This window comes from Phyllostomus discolor, chromosome 6 (genome assembly GCF_004126475.2).
Source record: "Phyllostomus discolor isolate MPI-MPIP mPhyDis1 chromosome 6, mPhyDis1.pri.v3, whole genome shotgun sequence".
Taxonomy (NCBI): Eukaryota; Metazoa; Chordata; class Mammalia; order Chiroptera; family Phyllostomidae; genus Phyllostomus; species Phyllostomus discolor.
In genome coordinates, this window is record NC_040908.2 from 66,607,233 (window position 1) to 66,615,914 (window position 8,682).

At 43.1% G+C, this 8,682-nt stretch overlaps 1 long non-coding RNA gene across 1 annotated transcript; it reads right to left on the reverse strand.

Annotated features, from left to right (window-relative positions):
* Window positions 1–382: 382 nt before the first annotated feature.
* LOC118501156 lies at window positions 383–8,354 on the reverse strand. The gene is made up of 2 exons (XR_004903762.1): window positions 7,778–8,354; window positions 383–772 (listed from the first exon to the last, which is right to left on the reverse strand). It is a non-coding gene; the product is annotated as an uncharacterized LOC118501156 (long non-coding RNA).
* Between the last annotated feature and the right edge of the window lie 328 nt (window positions 8,355–8,682).

Genomic DNA, 8,682 nt, shown 5'->3' on the forward strand with positions numbered 1-8,682 from the left:
GGTATAAAAATAGGGTTGGTTGGCATGGCTTCTGCAGAATGATTTTTTAAAACAGCATTTTGCGGTGTTGGGGCGGGGGGTGCGTTGTAATTATTCCCAAACTGCTTTCATCTTAGCCGGTACTCGATATTGACTCTGGCTGTTCACACACATGTTGCCTTGTATCAGACGTCTGTGTGACTGACGTGTGTGTGTGCAAAATCGGCAGTAAAGAGCTATGTCTTCCAAAGCTCTCACATGTGAGTGTACGGCATGTGGGGGCAGGGCTGTGTGCCCCCAGAAGTAAGGAGATGACAAGGGAGCACATCCACACAGCACTGTGCAGGGTCTCACAGACAACAGACATTCAAAACATCTCCTGGTCCTGCAGGAGACCCAGAACTGTGCCAGTGATGTGTTTATCGGGGCAAAGCTGCCCAGACCCCCTTGGATAAGGGAGCTGGGCTTCTCAGACCTGGGGCCTTCAGCTGGCTAGCGATCCCTGGGAATCCTGGCCTTCCAGCCTGGCAGGAACACAGCTGAGAGCACCACCATTTGCTGGGAGTGCACTCGGGGTCTGCAGGAAAGAACTGGACCCATGGCGCCAGCATTCTTGCAGTTAAATCATTATTATTCACTTCTACAAGCAGGAGAGTTCTCTTCCGGGCAGTCCCTGGCCACTCACGTCATGCTAACAGAGGCTCAGGGATGGTGAAATAGCCGTGAAGGATGGTTATTTCATTACAGTGGAGTCCCATCATTTTCCACCCAGCATCTTGTTTTTAGAAGTATCCTATCAGACACAAAAGGAAAAGGTCTGTATCTTTTGCACATAATTAAAGTATCACTTTTCTCAATGAAACATTATCTGAATTATCCCCCGAAAAAGTGTTGTTTACAACAGTGCCTGTAAATGTAACATTGCCAGCTAGAATAGCACAGAAAATGTTAGCTAACGCTCCATCTCCCTGTCTCCCCGCAGTTGTTCCTTTGATGTGTTGGTTGGAGTAAACAGGCTTATCTTTCTTGTCATACAACACTGTCTTTCATTTAATGAAGATGTTATTAAGATAAAATCTCTATTCAATTCCGTATTGTACCATATTAACACACACAATTAGTAATGCTTTATCAGTTATAAAGAAAGATGATGGCTGCTTTTAAGCTAAATTACCTTTATCATGGTAGCACATGAAGGAAACTACAAATATTTACCCAAGTGTATGCTAATTCTTATTTAATTTTAACACTGCTTTTATCAACCAAATGAACCAATGAATTTTATTAAAGGGAATGTTATTACAGACCAGAGCTTCCAATACTGCATTCCATCTGCTTTTATTTATATAATTTTGATGGTTTCTTTTTCTCTTTCATTTCATTTTTAATTAAAAGGAACACATGGAATATTGAACATTTGGGCCTAATTTTAGCAGAATTTGAAATAATTAGAACTACGTTCTTGTTAACATAAAGACTGTCAGTGTTGGGACTGCAGGGCTGCGTCTGCTCATTGGAAACGCAGCCCCACCCCACCAAAGGACGCTCGGGAAATGGGATGGTGGGGGCGGCTTTTGGGGGTATCACCACGACCTTGAAACTCCCAAACACAACGCGTGGCAAGAAAAGAATTCACCTTGGTGATTTTACACCTAGGGAAGCCAAATAATTCCTTCCTATAGCTTAATAAATGCAGCCTGCAGTACAAAGGAGGAGAGTGCTGTAGCAGAAAACACCTCAAAATTCAACTGTTTCTTCCCAGCAAGACATAAACAGACCTTGCTTCCTTCAGTTCTGGGGCTGCCCTGGGGTTTAGATTCTACTCTCTAATTGTGGGTGTGTATACAGACGGGAGAGACTACAATTAAAAAGACAAAAAAAAAACTCTTGTATTGAAGAGTTTCTTGACCTTCTTGGACTAAGACTTTCTTCCTAAGCTTTCTTGACCCTTTTTTCCCCTAGTAAAATATGAAGTGTAGTAGCAGCCAGTCAGTGGGAATTGCTATATTCTTGGGGTAGCAGTTTACAGTTATAAGATATAAGCTCAAATCTTAGTGTACTTTAAAATTTGAATTATAATAAACTTTTTACTTGCTACTCAGAAACCTTGGAGACCGAACTTAAGCTCACCTTTAATTGCTTTTAGAAAAGCAAACTAGGGTGGCTGAAAGAAGGGCACCTTGAGAGGTGCCTCCCGGTGTGGGCCGAAGAGCAGAAGGCCCCCAAGCCGGCAGTGAGGGGTGATGGAGCAGCTGGTGTCCTGAGGACACTCCCAAGTACCAGACAGCACAGTTTGGCTGTCTCTTCACATTGATCTGATGGTAACTGTGCAGAACTAGACATCACACCAGGATCCGGGTCCTTTGCACTGGCCCAAAATGGCCAGGTCTCATGTGCTTACGTAAGAGTCATTCTCAGGGACATTCTAATGAAAGTATATTTAAAGAAAAAAGTTAGCAGTGAATGGAGTGGTGTGCATTTCACATCACGGGCATTTTATGTCTTGTGGTTAAAAGGCTATTGATCAGGACACCTGAGTCCTGTTAATCTTAGTGTGGACACTTACTCACTCATGTGACTCTGAGCAAGCCAGGTGGTCTCTCTAAGCCTCAGTTTTTTAAATCTGTAAAATGAGGCAAATAGCTGCCGAATCTATAAAGTATAAGAAATACCACAAACTCTTCTAATGCTCAGGATCTTCTAAAGAGAGACTGAGAAAATAAAATTGCTTTTAAATATTTGGAATAATGACACTATGTGAACTATCATTATCACTTTTTTACTGAAATCTGAGTCATTTTTCACTCTCTCTAAGCCAAAATTATCTGAAGATGTTACAGAAAAGTAGGTTAGAAAATGTCTGTGGTTGAAAGGAAAATAATTTGCAGTACCAGTTCCAAACAGGCATCTCTGACACTCAAGATGATGCCGAGGGTGTGAATACTCATAACCAAAAGGTGCTTTGGCAAATTGGAAACAAATACTTCAAAATGAGTTTACATATGCCAATATTCAAGTAGCAGTTTCCTAGTAGTAGAGGCATCATTCCTTTCACTGAGTTGTAGGACAACTACCTGAAAGCCTTGTTATAACGGACAGCCTTATAGAACTTCACAGCAACCCTAAGTAACCATGTAATGGGCCCAGGGCCTCTCTACCCCTTCCTTGCACCAGCACTTCACAGTTGTGGAAGACTCATAAAATTCAGAGGTTGGCAATTTATACTTAATGCATATGAAGACCCTGTGTGCAGGGAAGATCCCCACTCCATAAGATGGCACTTGAGCATCAGCGTCTTCAGCTGTGGACAAGGCCTATCACAGGAAGCGTATTAGTTCACTCCTGAGGGAGAGAAGGTGAGAGCACAGCCACTGCAGCCAGTCATTTGCACTCCTCATTCCTGAAGATGAATCCCTCATTTATTTTCATCTCATAATAATGCACTTGCCAAATATACAAAAATCTCATTTTCTGCCTCTACAGTATATGTGTCTCCTTACTCCAAGATAAGTCTTGTTTTTAGGAAGTAGTAATGTTTCAAAACTACATTTTAAACAGGAAAAGAAAATCAGTCTCCTTATGATTGGGGAATGTAACCAGATTATTTGCAATCAACATGTACTTAATGCCTTATTACCCTAATGGAAGTTATTGTAAGTGATGATAAAATTGTCAGAAAGAAGCTATGCTAAGTGATGCTAAAACTGGCATTATCTGGGAAACATGTGAGAGATATGATCTCTCTGCCATCAGAGGGCACAGCAAGAAGGCAACCAGTCTGCCACCAGGAACCGAACTGGCCGGCACCTTGATCTTAGATGTCCCGGCCTCCAAAACTATGAGAAATAAATGTCTGTTGTATAAGCTGCTGTTAGTTACAGCAGCCCAAGCTAACCGAGACAGAGGGATACAGCAGGCCAGGGACACCCGCAGCTGGAGGGGACATCAGAGGGCAGAGGTGAGATGGGAAAAGCTCAATCCCTATGTTGTCACTATGTTTTGCATGGTTTTGCCCATTGGGTGAATTTCTCTTTGTTCCTAATTTGTGGTTTTTGCTGTGGATCTGTGATTCCCAGGCTTTATGCCAGAGAAGGAATCAGAAATGAAGTGATTATTCTGTAGGCAGGTGGAAAACAAAAGCGACGGTGTGCACCTGTGAATCAGTGGCATCCTCAGGCCGGGACAGAGTGCTTCTGAGCCTCCAGACCAGGAACAGGGAGTGACGGAGGAAGTGTTCTCCCTGCACTGGGTGACTCGCTCACAGGCGTCTGGTACCCTTGTGACTCCACCACCTCTTTTTATTAATGCTTATTTGATAAGCTGAAGAGAAAATAAATAAATATGGATTTCTAAGTTAGATGCGACCAACTGCGGCTTCTCTCCTAACAGCCTGATGCTGTCTTCACATCAGCATGAGTGGGGTGATGAGGCAACTGTGAGCATGTTCCCAAGAGGGAAATGAACAGTAGTCACCGAGGAAGAGCTTGCAGGTGAGTCTCCAGCCTGCAACTCCTGCAACACTCTTTAAAGAAAAGCAGTATGTTTGAGACATCGTCCCTACCAGAATATAAGCTTTGCACAGTAGCCACTTTTGTTTAGTCCTCCACTCCTTTCTCCTCAGCACCTACGACAGGGCCTGGGGGCTGCTCAACAAATAAATACACGTTGCTAGAGGCACACATGAAGATCTCTAGCACCCCAATTTAAAAAGAGGAAAAGAAGAAGTCCATCACCCCCAACTTGTAAACCTTCTCATCCCCCCATCATTTTTATTTCTGCCCGTTACCTCTGTCTTTTGAAAGGCCAGTGTTTGGAAGCTCCAGGTCATTCCATTCTTCTTCCACAGCTCATCACATCTCAATAGATGAAAGATCTAGTGCATTCTCATCTACAGTGTCCATTTATTTCCTCCACAGTGGTCCTGGGCCTGGCCCTCTGGTGTAGGCAGAGGCATCAGCCTCCTTACTGGTCCCTCTGCCTCCACAGTGCATCCTACAGTCCAAGGTTGGACCCGTCTCCCTTCCGTATAGCTGTGATCATTTCCATTCTGTCAGAATGTGCCAATGTCCCCACTGATCATGAGGCCCTGCAAAATGAAATCCAAACTTGCTATCTCAGCCTTGCCTTTCCGGGGTGCATGACATTTTGGTAGGACCCTTTTGGTGTCAGCAACATTTGACATGTCTGCGTTAAAATGTGGGTTTTACCAAAAACAAAACAAACAAACAAAAAACCCAAGATCAATATAATTTTCTCTACTTCTAGTACATCCTTGCAATCATAATTGTCACTGCAGTCCTTTGCAGATTATTCAAAGTTGCTTTATCTTATCTCATTCTAATGCTAAAGTTGATTCCAACCTATATCCTCTTCTGAAAATGGCCAATCAGTTGCATTGACCTCACTGGACTGTTCAGTCCACTGTGGAATGGTGATTAAGGACTTGGAGCTCTGGAATCCAAAAGATCCAGTTAAATCCCTGCTGGGCCACTTAGGAGTTAGAGGACTTGAGAAAGTTGTTCTCTTTGCCTCAATCTCTTCATATATTCATGGGGTTGGTGAGAGTCAGGTGCAAAGGTTAAAAGCGATTAAATTTGTAACTGGGTAAGTCTTCCAAATAAATATGAGTTACTCTGTTTTTTTTTTTTATCAAAATATCTCTTATTTCCCACCACAACAGTGATGTTTGGTACAGCTTTGCTAACCTGGGTTATGCCTGTTTCATCAGTTAAGACAGCAGTTAAAATGGCTTGAATAATAGACTTCCCTACCCTAGTTCCTCCATCCATTTTTCTGTTTTTTTGATTGTGACTATCAGTTAATCTTAAATGTCAAATGTCTCTATTTATAAAAGGTGATTATGGGTATCTTCTATTGCATTATAATACATTTCTTAAGGGATATGTATAATATAGAAAAAATGTGCTGTTCCTATATGAGTAAAAATGATGATCTTTGAAGACAATGTGATATTCAGAAAGAAGGAGTTACTCTTACTAAAGAGCAGGTATGTGTACAGGTGGAGGCATCTCTGTGCACTCTTATCTAAAGAAACCGAATGCACTGGTCTTCTTGAGCAGGTGAATGGAAGAATTTCATTTATAGAATGCCTGTGAGTGACTAGCACATCCCTTGCCTTCATGAGGCCTAAGACTAGAGGAGGAAGCAATATGTAAAGTGGTAGCTGGTAGCATACAGGTAGAACAGGGAACATGGTCACCATGAGGGATTGAGTGGGGCCACCACGATTCCCCATGTAACAACTATTGTTTTTTACAAGGGTATTTAGGAGGAGACTATGCCTTCTTCCCCCAGTGCCACAATGGAGAACGTTTCTATAAAACAGATTTCCTTCCCATCCAGGAGATACAAACATGGAATCTCCTATCACAGAGGCAGCAATGGTGGTTGCATGGGTGAATCTTGCAATGGGCAAGATCTGCTAAGCTCACCATAGATTGTATTAAGTATCTCCTTAGCCTCTTTTCAAACCGCAATGAACACATAGCTGAAGACAGCCCTGGACTGGCCAGGAGAGAGAGAGGACCAGGAATACAGCCAGCAGGAGAAAGAAACAAAGTAGCTATGTAATGAAGAACTAACCTGACCCAAGAGAAGTCTTTTGCCCTCTGCCATGCAGCGGGGATCTCTAAGCCCTGGGATGTCCTGACAGGAGTGCTTTTGTGTGCCTAGGAGCTTTGGTCAATGGACAGTGTAGTAATGTGATTTATGATGGGGGCTTTGGGCCAGCCCATATCAGTCCTGACCTCCAGAAGGGGCTGGAAACTAAAGGTCAGCCATTCAGACAGTATGTGATCAAGTACCAGTAAGAGCTCTGGACACCAAAGGCTTAGGTGAGCTTCCCCTGTTAGCAATGCTATGAACATATTGCCCCACACGTCGTGGTCAGGACTCCACCCACCCACCAGGAGAAGACAAACGTGGGAGAAACAGCTCCATGTTTGGGCCATTTCTGGGCTCTGTCTTTGAATCTCTTCCCTGACTGATTTCAATTTGCATTCTTTTGCTACAATAAAACTGTAATCAAAGGTATAGCAAAAAACAAACAAAAACTAAAATATGGCTTTATCATTATTCAGGTATGGTAAGGCCAAGTGATTAGGAGCCCCATTAAAAAGGTAATTGTTAATCACAGTTTCCAAATGCAGGGTGCCTGCCACACCACACAGGGCCACACCATGCACAGCCACATCATGCAGGGCCACATAAGGAAGCACAGAGTTAATCAGGAGGCAGAGGGAGTGAGGGTAGTGTGCAGGTGGGCAAGAGCCCTTATTGTGGTTCTTTTGGAAAGGAATGGACAAGGCAGGGTAAGCAAGCATAGGGTTGGCTACTTTGGATAATTTCAGTGGGCTCTGGTGTGTAGGGGCTTTAGGGGCTGTTCAGAGTTGTCTGGGACCTGGCCCTGGGTCATCAGGGCAGGGGAAGAGTGGCCCTGAGTGGAAGAGCCTCACAGAGGAGGTAGTAGGGACAATGGGCTCTGGATAGGTTAGTTTGCTTACAAAGGTCGTGCTCACAGGCCTAAGAATTAGCCCCGGGGAGGAGCAGTCTCTCCGGGCCTATCTAGGCCCCCAGATGTCAAAGTATCAGGAAATACAGAAAACAAAAAACATAGTTAATACTGTGGTCACCCCCCCATCATTAAACTATTGAATAATGCCTAAAGTAGTCAGCCTCCCCTGTTACTGGGCTTCTCCCATTTCTAACACCCACCCCAATGCAGATGCCCCCCCTGCCCCCGCCCCCGCCCCGTAATTTCCACCCCAGTTCAGCTTACTTTTAATTTGCTAGAGAATGCTCAGCAACTGATGGGAAATTACTTGGCTTTTCCTGTCTGCTCCCTGGGGATGGCTGATCCTCACAGTCAGGTGGGCCCCATACCCTGGTCTCTGTGCTGCAGCCACTTCCATGTCTGAAAGCCTGTCGTGGTCCATTTCCTGTACAATCAGCTATTTAGAATCAAAGCCAGTCATCTGTTCAGCTAGGTATTTGCCATTTGCCAATTCACAATGCTTAAAATAGTAATCTCGAGCCATTTTGTTAATTTTTAACAGGCTCTGTCTGTGCCACTGGACGCCAGTTCCTGAGAGCAGCCTCTCTGCTCAGCCTCCTGGTTCCTTTTGAACTTGGCCAGGCCCCCAAAGGCTTTTTTTTTCCATCCCATAGACTTTTATTCCAGCTTTAGAATAACATAAATTCCACCTGATTACTCACTTCCCTATTTTGCTCTCATTTAAGTCATTACTCATTTTTATTAAAAATGGTGGTGACCCAACTTGCCATCACACATACAAGTAGTTTCCTTCAGCATTTGTTTGAGGAGCACCCTCTTCTGATCATTTTTTAATTTTACTTATTTTGGGAGAACAAATGTGGATAATAAACAAAAAGATGAAAGTGGGAGATTGTCATTTCTTCTACATGCCTCAAAATTTTTCCTGAAAGGGACGTATCATTCCACCTCCTTAAACTATTTCATTGTATTTGAGTAGCTTTTACAAAACTTCCCATTCATGTATATAGAACAGAGGTTAAGTAAACTTATTGAAAACTATAATGAAGTTTTATTCCCCAATCTGACATTTAAATAAAATAGATTTTTAAAAAGTCTTTATGATTGAATTTTTCTCCCCAAAATTTCTTTCATGACTGAGGATGAAAAAAACCATCAAAGTATGCTCT